Source organism: Falco biarmicus, chromosome 6, assembly GCF_023638135.1.
Source record: "Falco biarmicus isolate bFalBia1 chromosome 6, bFalBia1.pri, whole genome shotgun sequence".
In the NCBI taxonomy this organism is placed as follows: Eukaryota; Metazoa; Chordata; class Aves; order Falconiformes; family Falconidae; genus Falco; species Falco biarmicus.
The window spans coordinates 21,768-45,326 of NC_079293.1; the positions used below are offsets into that span (position 1 = coordinate 21,768).

Here is a 23,559-nt window from a genome sequence, read left to right on the forward strand (position 1 = left end):
AGTACCCATTTTTATTTCGCTAGGTGGCAGCAGCGATCCACCAACAGGGCCGGTTGCAGTACCCAAATATATTTCGCTAGGTGGCAGCAGCGATCCACCAACAGGGTCAGTTGCAGTACCCAAATATATTTCGCTAGATGGCAGCAGCGATCCACCAACAGGGCCGGTTGCAGTACCCATTTATATTTCGCTAGGTGGCAGAAGCGATCCACCAATAGGGCCAACTGCAGTACCCATTTATATTTCGCTAGGTGGCAGCAGCGCTCCACCAACAGGGCCGGCTGCAGTACCCAAATATATTTCGCTAGGTGGCAGCAGCGCTCCACCAACAGAGCCGGCTGCAGTACCCATTTATATTTCGCTAGGTGGCAGAAGCGCTCCACCCACAGGGCCGGTTGCAGTACCCAAATATATTTCGCTAGGTGGCAGCAGCGCTCCACCCACAAGTCCGGCTGCAGTACCCATTTTTATTTCGCTAGGTGGCAGCAGCGCTCCACCAACCGGGCGGCTGCAGTACCCATTTTTATTTCGCTAGGTGGCAGCAGCGCTCCACCAACAGGGCCGGCTGCAGTACCCATTTATATTTCGCTAGGTGGCAGCAGAGCTCCACCAACAGGGCCGGCTGCAGTACCCATTTATATTTCGCTAGGTGGCAGCAGCGCTCCACCAACAGGGCCGGCTGCAGTACCCATTTTTATTTCGCTAGATGGCAGCAGCGATCCACCAACAGGGCCGGTTGCAGTACCCAAATATATTTCGCTAGGTGGCAGCAGAGATCCACCAACCGGGGCGGCTGCAGTACCCATTTATATTTCGCTAGGTGGCAGCAGCGATCCACCAACAGGGCCGGCTGCAGTACCCAAATATATTTCGCTAGGTGGCAGCAGCGCTCCACCAACCGGGTCGGCTGCAGTACCCATTTTTATTTCGCTAGGTGGCAGCAGCGATCCACCAACAGGGCCGGTTGCAGTACCCAAATATATTTCGCTAGGTGGCAGCAGCGATCCACCAACAGGGCCGGCTGCAGTACCCAAATATATTTCGCTAGGTGGCAGCAGCGCTCCACCAACCGGGCCGGCTGCAGTACCCAAATATATTTCGCTAGGTGGCAGCAGAGATCCACCAACAGGGCCGGCTGCAGTACCCATTTTTATTTCGCTAGGTGGCAGCAGCGATCCACCAACAGGGCCGGCTGCAGTACCCATTTTTATTTCGCTAGATGGCAGCAGCGCTCCACCAACAGGGCCGGCTGCAGTACCCAATTATATTTCGCTAGGTGGCAGCAGAGCTCCACCAACAGGGCCGGCTGCAGTACCCAATTATATTTCGCTAGGTGGCAGCAGCGCTCCAACTATCGGGCAGCGCATGCGCAGAAACGACGTGACGCCAAAGGGGCGGGGCTTCCGGCCTCGTACGTTTGGGCTACGCATACGGCCCCGGAAGGTGGGTTCATTTCCGGCCCGCGCGGCGCGCTGGAGTGGCTGTGGAGGTGCGGAGCCTTCGCCGGGAACCTGGAAGAGTTTCGGGCCGGGACGTGCGGCGGCGCGCTGGGTGAGCGCTCGGGCTGAGGGCGGCCGGGGGCCGGCGGGCAGCGGCCGAGTCGGGGGGATGTGGCGGCCCGGCGCTCGGCCGCGGCAGGGAGCGCCTGGTGCCGGCGGCGGGCGGGCTGAGGCAGGCGGGCGGCCCGGCCCGGGACCGGCGGGGCTGCCGCCGGTTCTCGTCTCCCCGCCAGGGACGGTGGTCAGCGGGCTCCTCACGGGGCTGCCCTTTTCTGGGTGGGTGGTTTTTTGGTTTGTTTTTTTTTTTTTTCTCTCGGAGCCGCGCCGCTACCTCGGCGAGGAGCGGCGGCAGGCAGGGCGGCCCCGGTGCTCGCTCGTGGCGGCGGCGCCCGGGAGAGGGGTCGGCCCGCGCCGCCCCGCCGCCCACCCGCCGCCGCCTGCGGGCTGCCCGGGCAGCCGCCGCAGCTCTGCGCGGGGCTTTGTCTTTCCCCCAGCCGCTGGCCTGAGCCGTGGCAGACGGCTGGGGCTGCCGGCCCCCGCGGGCCGCAGAGAGGCTGCCTCGGGGCCTGCGGTAACGCTGTCGCGGGGGGGGGGTGTGTGTGTGTGTGGTGGCTCAGGAGCCTCTTCCCGCCCCTGCGAGCGGGCCAGAGCAAGAAAAGGCAGCCGGCAGCGGAATCCCCAGCCGTCGCCCCCGACTGCTGCTTTCTCCGCAAGCCTTTTAACTGCCGGGGAGGACTGGGAGGCAGCAGCAGCTCAGGTGTCTGGCTGATCTTGTGTCGTGACAGTCAGCTCCGGGGCCGGAGCAGCCGAGGGGAAGAGGCCTTTTGGTTTGCTTCCCCGCGAAACCGGGGCCTTTTGTTTTCCTTTTGTCCCTAGGTTCGTCCGGAAGCGTCCGTCGACAAGTCAAGGGGAGCGGAACCGAAGGTCGCTCGAGATGTTACTTCGCCACGCGTGCCTCGTGCTTGCGAGTCGGACTGCTGACTACGGAGGGATCTCTTTTGTAGCCGCCGAGGGCCCGCGAGGCTCCGTGTGCCCGCCGCTTCCGAGTGCTGCGCTGCGGCTCGGGCAACGGCCGGGGAGGAATTGTTGGTCCCTCGTGGTTACGCAGCCGGGCCTGCTAGGCGCTTGAAGCAGCGCGTCCGGCCGGGCAGTGTTGTTTTCCGAGGCTGTAAAGGAGGCCGAGGTATAAACCCGCTTTACGTTTCCGTACGGCGGTGCGCTTTGTCGGAGAGCTCGGCCGTACTGACGGAGCTGGCACAGGGTTCCCGCGGGACTCCGGCTTTGACCGTCTCGTGGAAAGGCTCCAGAGCCTGCTTGGGAAGCCGCTTGACAAGGCACGGCTTTGCCGTGATTTTTACGCCGGAATTCCGACGGTAACGCCAATGCCACGTGTTAGCCTTTCTCCAGCAGCTCTTCAAAGCAGAGTGAGCCTTAAGAATCGGATTGCCTTTTAACGAAATTCGAAACAAAGCTGCGGGGTGAAGCGGCTGGAAGCGTCCTGCCAGTCTGCCGTGGGTATCGCTGCCGTGCGTGTTACCTGCCTGTCTGCCGATCGCTCTTGCCTCTTGTTGTGCCCCGGTAATTCCTCTGGGGAAGGCGTTGGGCTCTGACTGCAGCGCACCCCGACTCCCTCCTGACCCCGGCGAGACGTTATCGGTGTTTGCCTTCCTCCCCTTTCACAGGGCCTCGGCTGTTGCGTGCAGAGAAGCTGTCAGCCTTGTGAGAGAGCACGCCGCCGGCAAGCGCATCGTGGTGCTTCGGTACCGAGCTGAGACCGCAGGCGTCCGTCTTTTGTTTGCGAAAAGGGATCGCGAGGAAAGGTGCTGGCCTCGGAGGGGGAGAGGTGGCGGGGGAACAGGTAGGAGGCAGCTTTCAACCGGTTTTAGGCTTAACTCCTGTGTTCCTGAGCAAGGTTCTGGGCTTTGAGGGGTTTGCTTTTGGCTTTTTGCTTTAAGCCCGTCCTCCGTCACCGCTGTCGGCGCGCGCTGAGCTGCGGCTCAGGGGACTGCGGCGATACAGGCTGTGTGCGTGCCAGCCGTCCTCAAGGCTATTGCTGTATTCTACCCTAAGTGAAGCTTTCCGTAATACTATACTTCCGTGAGGACGCGATTTTCTCGAGTTTTCCCCCCACCTCAGGGTGATTTTCCCACACACCTGCGGGCAGCAGGACTAACGTCATCTCCTTTTGCCCGCTTGGGCTTGGACTAAAATCCCTTCCCTGACTATTCTTTAGCTTTTACAGCCTTTGAGCCTTCCCTTGGGCCTGGCTGACAGTCCTTTGCCATTTCACCCTGTTCACAGCCAGCGTGAGTCTAGGTACTGACTATATCGACGAATTTCAGTTACACGATAAGCCTGCAGTTTTGTAAATTAAATTTAGCATTTTAATTGCTTTCAAAGGGAACTACAGGAAATCCTGTCTGCGTGGTGGCCTAGCGTAAGCGATGATGGAAAGGTGCATCAGATGTGACCTCCGTGTCAGCTCAGTGTGCCTCAGACAGACTGCATTTGGCGCTCCGTGGCATGCTGCGCAGCTCCCGAAATTAATGCTAGGGGAAAAAAAATGGGCAAAAATAATAGTCACGTAGAAACACGAGTTGGGAAGAAATGCTATAAATGAGGTCTTTCTGTTGATGGAGGCAGTTGATCTTGCTTGTGGATCTGTGGGGTATGAACTTGATGCCGAACAGCTCGTTTTTTCATTTGACATGCCTTGAATTATTTTGAAAGAGAGAGAAGAGAAGGTTATGAAATAGGATAGGTTATTGAGTCTTCCTAAAACGCTCACAACAATTATGTATAAAGCCGAAGTGAAGGACGATGGAATAAAGTTCTGTGCTTTGTAAGTAAATACAGTACGCTTAAAACTGATCTCCGTGCAGGGTCCTAGTTATTTCTGTTTTTAACACCAAAAAGTAGTTTAAGAAGTGTCTCAGCGGTTAGAAGTGTGGGAAATAACTGGCTCTTGCACCAAAAATTCCACATCAGCAAGGCTCTTTGAACAATTCTTCCCGAAATCGGTTCTAACTACAGCCAGTTAACGGTTTAATGTTGAAATGTATACTTGCTCTCCTATAAAGCAGTATTTCATTTGCATTTCAGTCCTGTTGGTCGTGACAAATTTGGGAAGAACCCGAAGGAAACTTTTCATCCTGGGAGACAGAAGGTAGGAGGTGACTTTTTGTTGTTGTTGTTGTTGTTTGGCTGTGGCTTTTTATTCTTTTCTGGAAAAATAAGTCGTTACGTATAAATGCTGGTGGTTTGTTTCTTTCTGTAGCAGGATAATAATGAGGAGTAGAGTCGCAGTTAGAAAATCAGCTGTCTTTATCAGTTGAACTGGCTACTTTGAAATTAAACAAATACAGGAGTACGTTACAGGGGGTTTTGCGCTGTGTCTTCAGTACCGGTGTGCTAAAGACATTGCTTTGTTTACAGGATTTATTGGCTCTTGAAGGGCAAGAGGTAAATGTAAACTTTTCACTCCTAGCGCTCACTCGGTGACGTATACCGACTTAGATATCAATTGCTTATTGCAGTAAAAAAAATGCGGTGTTTCTGTGCAACATCTGAGATCGAAAATCATTTCAGGCACTGGCATAATATATCCTATTGATAGATGACCACCTTAGTAATATCATAAAAAATGGTAATCTGTGATCAAAAGTAAAGTATTGGGTATCTGCTACTTGAGCGTGTGATGGAGCTGGTATGAAGCGTATATTCCCGTGTGTGGGTCGTATGCAAAAGATGTATATAAAAGTCCTTAGAGGAAACATTATTTTAGGTCTTTTGTTTGATTGTCTCTTTATCCTGTAGTATTTGGTTTCATTTCTCCGGGACCTGTGAATTTTGAATTTGGAGTCCTGTATGCTGAGGACGGGCAGCTTACAGGTGAGGCAGTCGCTGTGTGTGTGTGTGTGTGTCTTGGTCTGGGTGGAGAGATCGAGTTCCATCTTTAGTTGTTCTTAAGTGAGCCAGATATCTGCCCAGTGATTTAGGAATAAAAGACTTTTTTTTGCAAAGGTGCAGAAGTACAACTTGGTAAATAAACCTAAATAACCTAATAAATCTAAATAACCTAACCCTAAACCTAACCCAAACCATAACCCTAACCCTCACCCTAATCCTATCTCTAAGAGGACTAACCCGAACCCGAACTCTATCCCTCAGCTGTGCATGGCATGTACCTAACCCTAAACCTAACCCAAACAATAACCCTAACCCTCACCCTAATCCTATCTCTAAGAGGACTAACCCGAACCCGAACCCTAACCTGAACTCTGTCCCTCAGCTGTGCATGGCATGTACCTAACCCTAACCCCTAAACCCAAACCCTAAGACCGACCCGAACCCTAACCCTAAAAAAATCAATGAAATGATCACCCTGAATTTTAATTGGTTCTGTGTCAGACTCCTCACTAGCTGTTCACTTAGAAACAGAGGTAATCCCACTGATTTCTGCTAGACAGCTGTCATTAGACCCTTAACACTGTTGCTTAACTAGAGTCTTCAGTCTCATGTGCCTATTGACTGCTAAAACAGCTTGGTTCATGAAAGACCAATAACTATACTTCAACATAAGTCTTTCATTTTAACTAAATTATTACCATTTAAAGCCCATTTTTATAAATGAGATATCTGAAAGTTCTGTAAAAATCATAAAAATTTATTTTAAATTATATATTTAAATCTGATGTATTTAAATGGAGATAAGTGCTCTGTATCAATTTAGCACTGAGGAAGAGAACAAATTATTTTTGTCTTCCATCCACTTCTAAGTGGGGGGGGTTAGCTGGCAAGCTTAATCCATTCTGTTGTGCATCTCCCTCCAACTGCCTGAACTACTGATCGTCTTTTGAATCAGCTCCTGAATTGCTGGCATTTACAGCCTGTCATGGTAAGTCAAACAGATCAGAGACTGTTTTACTAGCAGATGTCCATGCAGAATTTAGCTGAAGGTGGTTTAGCTGAAGCTGGTGCCCACCAGCTCGCTGTGAATCATCCTGTCAACAACTTCACATAATTACTTCTTTACCATTATGTGAACAGCAGTGGAGGTATCGATTTTCTTCTGCAGACAGCTACATGGAAAACGAGAACAACCATATCTACCATTGGACTAGTAATAACTTTTCTAAGCATGCATGTATTCACTGCCATTAATTAAGGACAACAATTTATTATTTTCTCACAAATCTTGTGGAATAGAAAGTGTAAAGGAAAACAGGTTGTGCTGTGCTCGTGTGTTGAGAGAAAGAGGCATGTACCTATCTCAACCTTCCTCAGCTTGCCCTAGAATTAACTGAACAGGTCTTCTGTAGAGTTAGGAGCTTTCAGAACGACAATGAAACAGAATGTCAAAATACCTACTCCAAGAGTCCTCAGACAAGACTGGAAGAGATTGCTATCTCATTACGGATAATAAGGGGGTATATGCATGTGTGAGACAGAAAGTGGCACGCTTGATCTTCTTAATTGGTTTATATATAAAAATAAAATATATATAGCTGTATGTGCATCAGACCAATAGCAGAATTTGGAAGGAGACATTTAGGCTTCCAAACTGGAGTTCTGTTGCCACTTCTAATGTTGTTTATCTTACACCTCTTTTCTTTAACATATTTATTACATTGTCATTAAAACACCAAAAAAGAAAGTGGGAGCGATTTTTTTGCCAGTAAGATATTATATTGAATCTGTATTCAGTAGACTCTTTCAGGAATGGACAAGAGATTACATAGCACAAGACCAAAATGTTTTAGTTCTTAGACAAAAGAGGATCCAGGAGTCAAGTTAGTCTTTGTGTTGCTGAGAACTTCAGGGGTTTTTAAATGCCATAGAAGAAACAGAAGTGTGTTGTTTTGCTGTGAAAGAAGAGACCTGATGAAAACAACTGAGAGAAGCTAAATTGCAATCTGTTTAGAGGTTTAAAATATTTAACGGTGTTGGCCCTATTTCTGTTATTGCCCAGGTGCTCACAATAATTTTGACGTTTGCCACAGAGCAGTTCCCTTGCTGGTCCTACCAGTAGTAAGGCCAGTGATCAACTGGAGAGGAAGTCTAAATATCCAGCCACCAGAGAAATCCCTCTAGATTGTGGTTTATACACAGCAATTAGTGATTTACAGCCAGATCCAAGGCCAGAACTAACAGTTCAGTTGCTAGTCCAACCTCTTATGTATCACAGACTCTAAAAATTTACTCAGATACTCTTCAGTGGAGACTTGTAGCTTGGATTAACTGATTCTCTCTGTCCACACAAGCTATCTGAACTTTCAGACATGTAATTCACAAGCCAGAATCAAGTAAACCCGCCTCCGCTGTCAACACCAATTTACCAAAAGATCTCAAACACTGATTTTGTTGGTATTTCTATGAGATGCAAAGATTGTTGTCAAACTGCTTAATCTTTCTAACCTGTGCAGGGAATATATTGTAGGACACTTCTGCTGCAGTGTGTGGTGGGGCAACTCACCCTAACTTAATGTTCTATACTGCACACGGGTATATTATCATCCCCCTTTTATTTTTTCCGTTTATGCAATTCAAACATGTGCAGTGGCTTCCTCAAACAGGCATCTGAATGCTTTACAGGTATTACATGAAAGCACACAAAAGGGAGACCAAGACAAAATAGTAAATGCAGATGCAGCAGGTATCAAATGTTTCCCTACTCTTGGAGGTACACAAGCCTTCTTGGAGCAGGATGATGTAAGCATACAACCTTGAGGAGAGGGGATGACCTCCTGTGATGCCAGAACTACCATACAAGGGACTAGAGCTCTTTATACAGAGCTGTATAAAGAGTCTGTCCTGACTCCACAGTCCCACAGTACAGAACTAAGGTCCAAGACCAAAATTAAAGCTGTTTGCTCTTGTCTTCTGGCAAGACCATACAGATGAACTGTGAGTCTAACATTTGCATCAAGCTGACCAGTCAACTGGCAAGCTGCAAGCTGTTGGTGCCATTATCAAAGTTGTTTCCTCAAGGGTTCTGTGACCAAAAGCATACCTCAAATGATAACTGACTGGGATTGCTAGTAGTAGGTCTACTTATTCCTAAGGCCACCATATTTATTGTGCATGCTGAGAAAAAAATGCATCGTGGCTGCTCAGCAGACCCAGTTCCAAAAACAATAGATCAATACAGATGTATGACACAACAATTCTGTATATATACAGCACATGCCATGTTTCCCAGTCATAATGGATTAATTATACACACACAGCAAAGAAGTATTAGTACTCATGCATTGCAGGCAGTCTGTGTGCATATGTAAATCTGGTGCTTGAAAATGCCCTACACCTTTGCAAAATGTATTCTACATATGTATAATAGTAATATGACAGGAGAGGGATAATGGGGAGCAAGGAAACTAAAGAATATAATTGAGTAAATAGCCACTAGAGGAACAATTAACCTAGCTTGTCACTAGCTCCCTAAAATTATATCCATCAAGTGAAGATCTCTGGCTGAATTAATTGTGTTCATAGTCATCATGTGGTCTGCTGTTCAGAGACTGCCTTATCACTTATAGTGAACAAGCACAACCTGTTTGGTACAGTAAGTAAAGTGCGGGGCATATTTATGACATTACAATTCCTGTGCTTAGGCAAGCAGAGACCCTCTTCCCTTACAGTCACATTGGTAGGGATGGGAAGAAACAACCTTTATTTTGGGGAACACCCCTTTCTTGACATGTTTCTGAAACTAAACCTAAATAACATGGGACAATTCAGAAAATGCACATACTTGCAGTGGCAATGGAAAGCCAGCCTGCAAAAGCTGAAGGCAAGAGAGACTCTCTCCACATCACTGGATGCAAGCAAACAAACACTGTCCATCTCCTAACACAGCATCTCCAAACCAAGGGACTTTTTCTCTTGTGCATTTCTGAAGCATTCTCATATGAAATTAACCTGGACATTTGGGATGCTTTAGCCAACATGCTCAACTAGAGACTGCTTCCCTCTTCAGTACAGGGTCCCAGAGTCAAGGGGAAAAGGAGTGGCATATGTGTTTACATTCACAGAGGCTCAAATATCTTACTGATTTGACATGCATATGGATTGCATATTAGCACCAGATTTGTTTTACAGATACAGGTTTTTCAAACTCCTGGGATTGAAAGACTGTTAATCTTTCTGGAGAATTAAATACTTGCTTAATTTCAGACTGTTTTGGTAAGGTCTCTGTCAAATGAAGTATTAATTTAAATGTAAATCACAGTGGGTTTGAGTTTGGAGATGTAAGGTGCCATATAATTGACTGATATAGATGGCTTGTTTTCTAATACATCAGTAAACTTTTGTAGAACTGGAAGCTTTTGGCGAAGGCAAACACTGAGCATTATTGACCTAGTAATTACATTGGGAAGCAAGGACAAAATGATATCATCAGACCATCCAACTGCTAGTGACAAAAACTGGTTTTTTATGGGGTTAGAAAAGGTGCAATTACAATTCACAACAAACAAGTCCAAATCTGAAACTCTGAAAACCCACAAGTAACCTCAAAAGCAGTGGTGAACTTCTACTGTCTCTCTATGTCTGCATATCCTGGAGCTATTACAGGTCAAACAGAAAGGAAACATTTGTACCTACTGTTGCTTGAGCTGACTTTCCTCAAGAAACAGTTCCTGGTGGTAGATGTGTATGCTGGAATTACATAAGTTCTTCAGGTTGATAGGTTCTGCTCTATAAGATGCTGCCAAAACATTCTAGTCACTAAACTTGCACAGGGTTCAGTAACTGCCACCAAAGCTGTAAAGGATCAGTAAGATGAACAGATGTTCTATAGTATCTGACCCCAAAAAAGCCCTTTTTAAGTTCTCCCATCAGTTACAACTGATGTTCTCATTTTCTTTCCTACCTGCAATGACTCCTTAATTTGGGTGTTCCCTCTCTAAGAATGTTAGCTATACCCTCCTTTTCTCCTCTACCTAATTCTGCCTTCAGATCTTTAAAAATTTGCAATAACGTTTGCTATTACATTTTAGTCTCACAAGACATCAGTTCCTCACATATTCCCAATGGCTACCAGCACAATGAAGCCATGATTTGCAATGTTTATCTTTTCCTATATTATTTGCAAGCTGACTGTCTGTAAGTTTTAGATCTATGATACCAGCTGACTGCATGTTGTAAAGGTATGATGGAATTTTTCCTTATATCTCATCTAATAGACCAAAATGTCAGGTGATGAAAAAACTTCCCTTGAAGCATCAGAAATATTTGTTGAAATTTTTTTCTGAGTTCACTACGGCTGGAAGCACAGTTGTTGCAGTCATATTTTCATGCACAATACTCTTTCCCCTCCACCACTCCATAAAAAAACTCCCTTTAGAAAACAAAAATTTTACCTCATTCAATCTCAGTGCTTAGTACTTTACTGGCAACCACCTTACAGTACTATGCCTAGCAGGGCATGCTTATCACCAGCTCAGTGCCATCCCCTGGACTATGGCCAGGCTATGTCAGCTCTTCAGCACACTCCCCCAGCTATCCGCCAGGAAAGCTGGCTTTAGATCACTTAGCATGATAGCAACTATTTCTGCTATTGTTGCCAAACTTGTGGTTTGATCATCAAAAACCTTTATGTACATCCCATCCTCTGCTTCTGCGCATTAGAAACATCTTCTGATCATTAAAGAGATAAGTATTTAAATACTGTGTGATAAAGGGCAATATCTGTTTCCAAGAAGTAATGACACTGGGACAGAGGAGCTGAAAACTGCAGTCATAGCAGAGCATAAGATATCACCATGTGCTTATTGTAAGAAACACCAAAAGGAATAGCAATAACAGAGTGCTCTGGTCGAAGGTATAAGCCAAAAATTATCTACACGTACAGAGAAAAAAACCTATTTAAACATATAAGAAGATCCCATTGCTTCTCTAGGTATATTACTCAAATAGTGATCAACTTTGCTATGACATCCTCCACGGTTCTTAATGAGGACGACACTAGAAAGTACTTTTATCGTCTTCTCATTGTATGAGTACATTACCCTTTTCCCTCTAAATGCAGAACAAGAATAGTGACTGAACAGTTCTGCCCTTTGAGCCTTATCATTAACAAGAATTTCCTTTATTCTTTTAGTCTTCTTTATCCTTCAAATCTTTCTCTTCTTTTGTTTTGGTCCTATAAGCCATATGGTTTTTTTTCCTGAAATCCTTAGTTTCCTATAGCCAAAGCCAGAACTGTGTACTGTGAAAAGCATTTGTATAGTTGTTCTATTTCTTGCATTATGTCTTTAAACATCTGCTGTTGATCAGTGGAATAGCACTGGACTATGTGAGCCTTCATCTTGAATCAGAATCATCATTTTTATTTTCTGTTACATTCTTAACAATTTCATGCATATCAAAACTACTAAATTACAATGTCTTCTGTTTATTTCCTTTACTTCTGGTTGTGGTACATGGGTTTATAATCAAATTTCTGTCTTCAAGCCATTTTATGAATGGTCTTGTTGCCATAGCTGTCCTCTTTGCTGTGGAACAGTGGCTTCCACAGGACCTATAAGATAATACAGGAAGTTTTCATTGCTTTCTGCAGATGATCTCCACTTCACATGGTTCGAAGTTTTCAATGGTATCAATCTATGAATTTTCATATGTAAGAGAACATCAGTTAAAATTAACTGCAAGTGGGAGGGATAATGCAAATCTGCTGATTCTTTTCAGATCCTTTTAGTTTTCCCAGATTTCACTGAAGGGAAGGAAGGCTTATTACTGTCTGGAGTGCTACCTTTACACCAAAGGCATAATCCTCCCTTCCTCTAAAGTCCACCCACTTGAAAGGGAATTGGTCTGGTTTTGTATTCGAATTGCTCCTTGACAAACCATTTTCAGAGGTCTCACAGCAACTTTCAATTGACTTAGCCTATTTAGTTCTGACGCAAGAACTCACAAACATACCATTTTCAACACAGCTGCAGACCCTTTTTCTCCAGATTCCATTGTTAAAAGTAGAGCTGACAGTGGTCAGCCTTGTGATGTTTGTGAAGGGCCTGAATATGCAATTTACTCAAGACAAGTCACTCAGAATGAGATAGGTGCTTTTCATGTTCCCATTTTTGTCTCTGCCCCATTTTACTTTGGCTTTCAAGTGAGATATTAGAGCACTCCTACATAAGAAGGGCAAGCTGGTTTGGATGCACACACAGCACACAATCAGTTGGCTGATTGCTTTTATTTCACCTCTCTCCAGTTTCTGTGTGAACCAACATTTGTGTTCTAAATATACCACCATTGTAGGAGATGGCTTCTTCAGACATTAGAGATATCAAAGGTAAAGGCAGGAGCAGCAGTCTTCTTCCATTCTAAAAGTCTTTCCACAATTGTTTCGGTTTACCACTCTGGATCTCAAACACTTGTAAATAAGTGAAACCCAGAATCAGTTCCTCTTACAGCCTGTGGGGACACAAGACATCTGCTGAGAGGGTGCCCTAACTGCCAGGCTATGCTGTCTACATTGAAGATTTTCCACCCTTTTTATTGAAGAAGTGTCACTACACAGAAAAAAATCACGATTCATTGGGCCACTCCTATATAAATACAGGACACTATTTCTTCTTCCAGATGCCCTTTAAAAGGAACTGGATGCAGTGACATGTCATAGGGGGCCTTTGTCCGAGTGCAGGTGTACAGTCTGTCCTGCAAACAAGCCCAACAGAGGACCAAAGTGAAGATGAGTCTGGATTTAATTCATAATTTTATTGATAATTTCTGGAGTATGATTAGCTGTGGGTTTGAACAAGGCGCTGGGATATTTGGACTGGCACAGCTCTGGGTATGCACAGAGGTACAACTGTAGTTCCAATAACAAAGTGAAGGGGGTTTAGGTTTCAATGCTCTAAGGACAGGCAGCAGCTGAAAAGGCAATGTGGATTTTTTTTTCAGTTCCTCAGTTTTGGGCTTTGGCACATACGCTTCATCCAAATCGCACTCCACAAATGAGGGGACAGGATCTGAACTGCCTTATTTGAAGAGCAGTTTGAATTTAGGTGCCTAAATCCAAGACAGCAGCTCAGCAAGTCTCATGTCTCATATACCAGTGAAAGTTAATGGGACAAGGCTCAAGGTTACAGAATACATGACTGCATACAGTAATAACAGCTGATAGCACTTCAGGGAATTGCGAAAAGGCAGTAAGTTTGACTCAGCAGTGGGTCACTAGGCAGGCTGAAAGATGTGAGAGGAAAGCTGTTTTGGATACAGTCTTGTCACTTTGAATTTTGCTTTTTCCCTTTACTAAATTAGTATGAATGTTCTTTTCATGATTTTTCTGACTAATTTTCCTTTGTATGGTTTTATTCCAGATTTTATCTGTGTCATATTCCAACTTTCATGCCCCTTTTTGCTCTTCTCTAATTTACATTCATTTTTCTAGCAATATAACAACTGCCTTTTACAGTGCTGGCACAGTTTTTTTTCTTTCTTAGAAAGCTTTATAATGGCCTTCTTAATTTCCATTTTAAAGCCTGCAAGACTTTGAAGAGAAAAAAAATATGACTCACCAGCAAAATGTCTTAGCAGCTCTAGAATACTGGCAAGAGATCCACTTCCAAAGACTGAGTTATGGTTTAATTCCACAAAATTTGAGAACTTTTAAAGCTCTGAATGTGTTACAAGTTTTCATGCTTTAGGGAGGAAAAAGAACACATTGATACCATTCCTTGAACAAATTAAATTAATATATTGCTAAAAAGTGCAAAAGCAACACACAGTTTTACAACACATTTGGCCTTGTCAACATCATTAAAATAGCATCATCAAGTTATATTGCAAATACACAGGGTCCAGTCACAGAAATAAAACATTTTTAAACATGGGAACATGCAAAAACCCATTAGGATTTTAACAGTACCAGAAGACTTCCACTGAGTATAATTTAGATCATCAGTGTTAGCCCATGACCCAACATTTGTGCTGGCCCACTGGCAGGTATTATATGAGCAAAGTGCTCCATCTGCTGAGTACCCCAGCAGGTGAGCCAGGCACTTTGCGCTATGTGTTCAGAGCTCTATCACTCTTTACTAATTGTATTTGCAAGCACAAGAACTACAGGTGCTCCGAGTCACCTGGTGTTCAGCCAAAAAAATAAAGCCAAACAAAAAAAGAAGTCACAGATGATAGGGTTGCTCATCTTGTGTAGAGTTCCTGCAGTGCTTCACAGTTAGCAAACAGGGTGCCTGGGAGCATCATCTATTTGTATGCCTGAGATATTTTTGCATTAACATTTTAAATGTGATATTAATATGCAGTGATTTGAATCCGCTTACATGTAAGAAGGTATTTTCCCACTAGATGTCAGTGCACCATGCAGCACACCACATGTGTGACAGCCCAAAACTCAATGGGTACTAGAGCTCCATGGAAGTTCAGGAGGCTGTGTCCTCAAATATTTTTTCTTTCTTTTTTTTTTTATAGTTCTCTGTAGAGGAATGAAGCTGGGTTAATTAGCATTGATAATATACAACTATGGGTTGGCTTTTGGAGTGGTGGGTTGGCTGATGTAGATAAGGTGCAGCTGTGGCTGGTTCTGTTAAGTGGTTGAGAGCCAATGAAGGGAGAGCAGCTGAGGAAGAAGCAGAGAGAATGTGGGCCCTGGATGAGGTGAAGGCAGCAGAGGGACTGGCATGAAGAGTTTGTTGGTATGAGATGGTAAAAGACCTTGTTGCAGTCAGCTGATTTGGAGAGTGCTGTGACAACTGGTGCCCCATGTGAGGCTCGAACTCACGATCTTCAGATGATGAGAGTGAGTGTAATGAGCAGCAACAGCGGTGATGGCTGTGCCGGGGGGCATTTGAAGTTTTGAACAGTGTTGGCGGTGCCCAACGAAGCGGAGACAGGCGGGGATAGCCTGTGATCCAGATCACATTGAGATAGGTGGGAAGAGCCTGGGGATCTGGGTCAGACACCAGTAAGGGTGAGCTGTTGGGATCAAAGAGGAGGAAACCTGACTGCCGTGGAGTTATGAGACTGAGGGTAACGGGCGATAGCAGCGGAGTACATGGCCAGACGTGGCAGCATCCCACAGCGGCGGCGGTTCCAGAGCGGGTCTGGCCAGACAGCAGTGATGGCTGCCCTGGGGGAAGGTGTGGGAGCAGCGCGGTGCTGCAAGCGGCTCCCACTGTTGCTGCTGCTGCTAGGCCTGGTGGTATTCTTGCCAGTGTTCATGTGCTTGTTGAAGGTGTCTCCAGTTGAAGAAGAAATGGGTGACCACAGGGATGTTAAGAAGTTTTTCAGGACACAAAATGATGTTAGTGCTGTATTCTAGATCTGCTGCTGCTGAAAGCTCACTCAGGCTACTGTCCAGTGTAACCCAAGAGGTAAAAGGACAAGGCACTGTAAGTTCATCACACACCCCCTCTGAAGAAAACAAAATTCTAGATGCTAAGAAAGCAGATAAGAAGAAAGATGATCAACCTGTAGAAGCTGAAAAGCCCAAGATAAAAGTGAAGAAGGAATTCAGGGACAAGTTGTCCAGACTGTATGAAAAGTTTATTTGTAAAAAGGTTATGATGGTTGGTATAAACATGAGGTATGAAATGTTAAAATGAAAATAAATTAAAAAAAAGGGGGGGGGTGGTTTATAGAGGACTGTATGAAAAATGTATTTGTAAAAAGGTTGTAATGATTGTTAAAAACATAAGATATGAAATGTAAAAAAAAGGGGGGGGGGAGTGTAGAGGAATGAAGCTGGATTAATTAGCATTGATAATATACAACTGTGGTTGACTTCGGGGGTGGTGGGTTGGCCGATGTAGATAAGGTGCAGCTGTGGCTGGTTAAGGGGTTGAGAGCCAGTGAAGAGAGAGCAACTGAGGAAGAAGCAAGAGAAGAGAGAATGTGTGCCCTGGGTGAGGAAAGACTAGGAGAAGGCAGCAGAGGGACTGGCATGAAGAGTTTGTTGGTATGAGATGGTAAAAGACCTGGTTGCAGCTTGATGGTTTGGAAAGTGCTGCGACAGTTCTCTGCATTTAGGTCTAATGTATATTTCAAGGTACATCACTTGTTTTCATTTGTTCTGAGATTCTTATTTCTACATTAGCAATTTCTGGACTAGCAACTTTTTCCATTGTCACAGTAGGTTCTGCTACGTTGTCCCCTTTGGGCTGGCCTTGGTTACGGTGCAAACACTGACTTGGTCTGGGTAGGAGATCCTGTCGCCTTTGCAGTATAAACTATTTTTCCCATTAAAAAAAAAAAAACACCACACAAAATAACTGCAATCCCTCCAAATATATAACTGCAGTATCAAACACTTAGGCAAATTGTTCTTTCCATTAAAGTTACAATAAGTGTTCCATACCAGAAATAAAAGATGCTCTTTTGCTTTGTGATCATATTGAAGCTTGGTAAATATGAACTACTTGTTTTACTAAGGCCAGAACTGGCAAATGCCAGCTGGTTAAGCCAGTTTTCTAAGTTTTTTTTTTTTATTTATTAAATACTAGGCAGTGCCTGAAACGTGCTGAGCAAGTACTTGACGCTGCTGAAGATTCACTTTTCTAGCTTATGAGAAAGAACTGTGACTTTGAAAATAATTGGTGCATTTTGTTTACAAATCTAGATAAAGAAAAGTTTATGTTTAGAAAGTCCTTGCTGTGGTTCTGTTTACCTTTGTTGCATTTCCCCTTATATCTTGAACAAATACACACAAAATGGACCTCTAATAAGTCTCCTGTCCTAAGAGCTTAGGAGGGACCAGAAATGCACAAGATGCCAGATAATATCCATGGCAGAGGACCCGCTTCCAAGTCAGAAGGACTGAAAGGACTGGAGCAAGAAAACAGAAATAGGGGACTGTATCCAGACCTAGACAGGAATCACCTGGGAATTTTGACAGGATCCCAGAGAAACCTCCTCCACGCACAGTCTCCCACTTCCCTGTCGGACCTCTTGTTGGCAAAATGCAAAGTGTTTCAGTTTCCCACTGCGAGTGCAGCATAGCTTCACTGATACGGCAGAGCTGATGTGCTGCTTCCTGCTGAGCAAACACTGACCAGGTTGGCTGAGCTTGCCACAAGTGTCCAGTGACTTCAATAAACATGCATCGAGTAGAACTGGCCTAGTGTACTGCGGGTTGTTGCTTGGCCTGTTGCAGAAATGAGAGGTTTGAAATTACCCACGTACCATAAACATCTCAACCTGAATTGCCAAAGATAAAGAAGGTAGCCAAATTTTGGGCTGGTCATCGAAAGGAATATACTGTCAGAGGGCAGCGATGGGTACTCACTCCCGTTGGAGACATCTGTCTGTGGTACCATGTGTTCTACTCGTTTGATACACAATAAATCAGATATAGGGAGCAAAGGCACTGCAGAGCAGCCTGGCTGGAAATCAAGGACTCTCACACTTTTCTCCCACACTACAGATTGCACTTCATCCCCTCTCACTCTCACCCAGAGGTTACCAGCTCCCAGCAGGGTTGAACTCTCTCTCCTGTGTCTACATGTCCCAAGAACCATCAAGCTGTTACTTCCAAATGGCTTAGTCGGTTAAGCAGCGGGCTTCTTCATCCCCACCAGAGAGTTCATGCAGTTAGCCAGCTGGTCTGTCTTCCTACTTAGACATTGGGAAAGGGTGGAAATTTCAGAAATGCTTAGCAACACAGGAAAGATTGGTACAGTATTTGTCCATCCTAAAAGTGTTTCCCTCTCCATGCTATTCTTTTAGGTTCAGCAGCAAGATTCATTGGCTGTATTGGCTCTTGATACTGACAAATAAATTATTCCAGGGCCAAATAAACCTCAGAACATACCCCAGTATAGTGAATTCACTACAATGAAACAACTTGTTGAAAATTACTCAGAGATTTTCATGGAGGCCAGTTGTATAAACCTGAAGGAAACATGGGTTACATCTTAGCAGAAACCCAGGCTCATTTTTAAGTCAGATTTTAATGCTTTGACTGAAGGATTCCTGGATCACTGTGATCTGCACAGTGGATCAGTAGCAGCCCAGTACTATCAGACATGATGAGTTTTCTATTTCCTGAATTCCTAAGCCAGACAGAGAACAAGACTAAAAATCTAGATCTCAGCTCACAGTTGCTATTAATCTCATATTTGTATAAAACACATGGCTTTCCTGAGGGTCATTCTCTAATTTTAGCATGACCCAGCAGTCCTTTTTGTCTCCCCATGAAGTTTTGGCTGGAATCTGATTCCTACCAGAGGAAAACATAAAAAACTATAAATAAAATAGTGATAACTAAGTAAATAAATAATATGCATGCTATCGGGCACCAAAGTGTTTGTGTACTGTTGTGGCTGTTCTATAGGGAACACAGATGTGAGCTGATTGTTGCAAAGTCATAAATTTTTCATGAAGAAATGTTTGTAGGAAAAATAATATCCCAATGATTCCGCTGGGCGGAAAAGCAAAGCAAGGCAGAGAAGCATTTGGATATGCAAGCTTTTCTTCAGATTTGAACATCTTTTCTCTGTTTCAGTAGAACTTTTGTCATATCCAGTAAGTATCCTCAGGGAGAGCCTGGGGTAAACATCTGAGAACCACTCTCCCAGCACTGCATTTCATCGCAGTTAACCAGGTTTGATCACAACACTATTAAACAGCCACACAACACATGAATGGAACTAATTCTCCCCTTGTGCTGGAGTGGTGCAGCTACATCCTTCACTTTACAGTAGGGATTGCTGTCCTTTCTAGATCTATCAGCTTCAGATAAAATCTTCATGTGGCCAAGACCCGCCAGGCACCATGTGCTTCAGAGAGGGGGAATTCTGGACACACTGCACTGGCAACCATGGCTCCACGCTAGAGTGAAGGTGTCCCACCATGCCTCGGTGTGACGGGGCTGGAAGAAGGAGGCCATCTCGTCCTTCCTGCAGATCAGCCAGAAGCTGATACACTCTTACGGCTCCTGCATGGAAGCTGTACTTAAACTCCTCAGGACCCACATATTTGCCACCCATGCTCAACAGGGCAGCCCTGGGCATTCCCAGTATCCTGGGTTTGTTCACTCACTGAACGAGGCCTTGTTGGAAGCAACCCTCTCCCAGAAATGGCTACCCTGTGTCTTACAAAGGGATGCTAGCACATCACATCACAGACAAGATGCCATTTAGGACTTAGGGCTTTTTCTTTACTTTTGCTTGGATAACAGGCTGAATACTGAAACGACACCCTTTTTAATGCGTCCAGAAAAAGACAGCAAGCTAAAGCCAAATTCCAACACACTAAGAGACAATGATTTAGAGCTAGGCTGCAATGAAAAGGAAATAAGTTTGGGCTCTGACAAGCTGTGTTTTTAATATAGATTCGCTATATACTGAAGAAGTTCAGAAGTCTTCTATAACCAGTGTGACTGGGAACGTGTATGCTGTAACTGAAACAGCAGACAAGTGGATGGAAGTTACTGTTACTGACACAATTTGTCTACTTTGGCTTTTTGGGAGGGGTCAAATGCAGAGTACAAATGTGGTATGAAAAAACTGCTGGACTGTTGCGACGGAGGGAAGACACAGTCACTCAATATGAGTGATCAGCAGACTTCATTTATTGTGCCTTACAGTCATCTTTTATACCTTGTTATAATTAGCTCATACATATTACAAAAGTTAAGCTCATTATTGGTTAGTTGCCTAAATATCAAGCCCGCCCCTAGTTTCTCTTCTGTTCCCACCAGTAACATTCTTTTCCCACCGCGATCTTCCTGTTATTGTGTAACAAGAACAGCCAAGGATAGTGTATTTTTGCTTTACTTCAGATAAGCTGAGAGGGATGTGCATTTTTGTCCAGCCAGCTGGACTATGTCTATGTGACCCTTTTCAGCTAGCCAGTTATCCACACTGGACAACAGTTGCAAGAAAGTTTCTGAAGGAAAGTGAATGTGATTCAATTTAAGGTTAAAACACTTAAGGTTATGTGTCCACATTTAGATATCCGTATGTGATGCAAGTGTCTAAACTTACATCATAATCTCCAAATTAATGATCAACTGCATTTAACAGTTATCAAGGAGCAATTCTGTAATAAGTAACTAAGGGTGATTTGGTGATCAAATGGGCTTTTAACAAAAGGAATGATCTTGCTGCAACAGATTTGAGAACGTTCTGTCTGGAGAGAAAAGAGTTAACCATGAGGTTGCGAGATGTACCTTTTCAAGGACAATGTTAAACCATAATCTCATGTTACTATGACAACTTTGTCTTCATCTAGACTTTAGTGTAAAAATAGTTTAGTTTGTAATGTACAGCTTCTTGCTACAGGGCTGAGAGCATAACTGTTTGCTTAAACCGGCCTTGAAGTTGAGAATAAAAGGGCTGTGTTACTTGGAATTTGCAAGCCTGGATGGAGCTGCGACTCCCCGGCCGCCCAGCGCGCTGTTTTTGCTTTCCTGCCTTAATAAATACTTAGTGAATTTATTTCAGACTCTAGTTATTTCAATTTCAACTATAACAATTCAGTTGACCAGCTACTAAGAATCTTATCCTGAGATTATATCCCACCCAATGTGTTCAGGAAAAAATGGGGTTTGTTGATAACAATAGAAAGCTGGTCTCTGCTTACATAATACCTCCAGGTGCAGGACAAGGCCTCAAGGACAAGAGTCCAAGTACTGTTAGCCTGATGAATAGAGGCATGTTAAGAACTTGTAGGGCACAAGCCCTGGGAACAAAGGAGCAAGCTAACTGCAGACCCCTGAGCCGTTACAGTTGAGGAGGCAACCAGATGGACAAAGAGGAACAAGTAGCCAGATAAAGGAATGGATAGTGCCGATAAGGAGCTTTATTAATTAAGAAAGTCACGTAGGAAGAAACCCCCTAATTTTGGAATAGAAACTGTTGCTATGTCAAGGTAAACTAATAAGTTCCTATTGTTCTAACGGTGTGCCTTAAAATATCAACCAATCAGTGTTTTTTACGCTTAAGATTTAACCAATCAGTGTGTAATATGTAGAAGGTAGAAACGTATATAATTGTAAGAAAATCACTAATAAACGGACAACTTGCTTGCATCAAGCTGCGTCCCGTCTCTTCATTCGCAGCAAATTGGTGACCCCGACGTGATCCGGTGAAGGTTCTGATGTGGAGGGACTCTCGAATAGCCTAACTAAGCGACATGCAGCGAATGCCACAGAACTTTGAATGATCCGCTGAAAGGAAGCGGGAGCCAGCCGGCCATAAATCCCTCTGGAGTTGAGAGGTGAGCTGTTGGAAATCTGTAATGGGGAATCAGTTTTCATCCCCAGAAAGAGACGTATATGAGCTTATGAAAGGTCTCCTTAACAAACATAAGGAAAGTATTTCTGGGTGTGACCTTAAAGCAATGCTTAAGTGGGTGCAAGTAAATATGCCTGCAGTGACTGCAACTACAATTTTCACGCAGGAACTTTGGGACGATACAGGGGTGAAATTGTGGGATTCTGTGACAAAAGGCAATACTGAGTCCCACCATCTGCTCTCTTCATGGAGAGTTATTTTTGGGACTATGAAAGCACAGGAAGAAAAGGCAGAGGAAGGAGAGGAGGAGGAGTCGCAAGCTCCTATAGCCCTTTCCTTATCAGCCTCTAAATCACAGTGCTCTAAACCCCTGGGTGTTAATGCAGTGGAGTACCCACCAGAAGACGACCCCTTTGACCCAGGACCGGTAGACCCTGAACAAGAACCTGATTTATACCCTCCTGATCTGCGTGATGTGTGGGCAAAAATAAAGAAACAAGCCTTAAAGGAGGGGGATTTAGAAATGGCTAAAACTATAGTTGCTCCGGTCTTGTATTCTCAGGGTCGGGCAGGGGGAGCACGATGGGAGGCTCTTTCTTTTTCAGTTGTTAAAGCACTGTGCTGCACGGTTACGGAACATGGTATTTCTTCTCCCTGTTTTGTAAGTCTGTTATCTTCTGTGTTTGATACTTATGTCATGACTCCTCATGATTTGAAATCTTTAGCACGATTGCTACTAACCCCGACTCAGTACACGTTATGGGAGTCGCATTGGAGAGGGGGAGTGCAAGCACTCCTGCTCACGTATGTCAATCATAATGATGCTGCATTAGCTGCACTAACAATAGAACATCTTACGGGCACCGGGGCACATGCTGATCCTGTAGCGCAAGCTCAACACTGCCCCCGTGCGGCTCTCGAGGCAATTAGAGAAGAGGCGAAAAAGGCTTTTTTCCAGGTTCCTGACGTACAAAAGCCACAAAAAGCTTTTACTAACATCACTCAGGAGTCTCGAGAACCTTATATGCAGTTTATTGATAGACTAAAACAGGCTTTGGAACGTCAAGTAGATAATGCGGAAGCTCGGGATATATTGTTAACAAAACTAGCTGTTGAAAATGCTAATGTTGATTGTAAAAGGCTACTGAAGTCTCTTCCCAACCCGAACCCCACTTTGGTGGAAATAGTGAAAGCATGTAACCGAATCTGTACGGTTGACCATAAGTTTGAAGCTATGGCTGCTGCTTTTGCAACGATGCGTGGTGCGGGGAATTGCTATGGTTGTGGTAAGCCTGGTCATCTAAAGAGAAATTGTCTTGCACGGGCTGTAGGGAATAGACAACAATCTCCTGGTCCTGGAGTTTGTCCGAAATGTCGGAAAGGGTGTCATTATGCTAATCAATGTTGATCTAAGTATGACTTCCAGGGACAACCAATCCAGGGAAACCGATCATGGAGCGCGGGGCAGCGATGCGCGCAGACACAAATGCCACAGCTGACATTTCAACAACCTCGGAGAGAAGCACCGACACCTCAAGTCCCTGTCCAGCAACCTCAGGCAGCGCCAGATTGGACTTGGCAACCTCACACACATTAACACTGCTCGATTCCTCGGTTCATTTATTATTAACAAATGTCAAAGGACCATTACCCCCTGATACACAAGCTCTGTTAATTGTCATAGATCTTAAAGATTGTTTTTTCAGTATCCCGTTACATCCAGATGGTGCCCCGAAATTTGCCTTTTCAATTCCAAGCATCAACATGCAAGCTCCGTTGCAGAGATATCAGTGGGTTGTACTGCTACAAGGTATGAAAAATAGTCCTACAATGTGTCAATGGTATGTTGCGAAAATACT

The 23,559-nt window shown here is 44.5% G+C and overlaps 1 long non-coding RNA gene across 1 annotated transcript; it reads left to right on the forward strand.

Annotated features, from left to right (window-relative positions):
- The first annotated feature begins 3,363 nt into the window (after positions 1-3,363).
- LOC130151660 (uncharacterized) lies at positions 3,364-20,902 on the forward strand. Its single transcript, XR_008822663.1, has 2 exons — positions 3,364-4,665; positions 5,316-20,902. It is a non-coding gene; the product is annotated as an uncharacterized LOC130151660 (long non-coding RNA).
- The last annotated feature ends 2,657 nt before the right edge of the window (positions 20,903-23,559 follow it).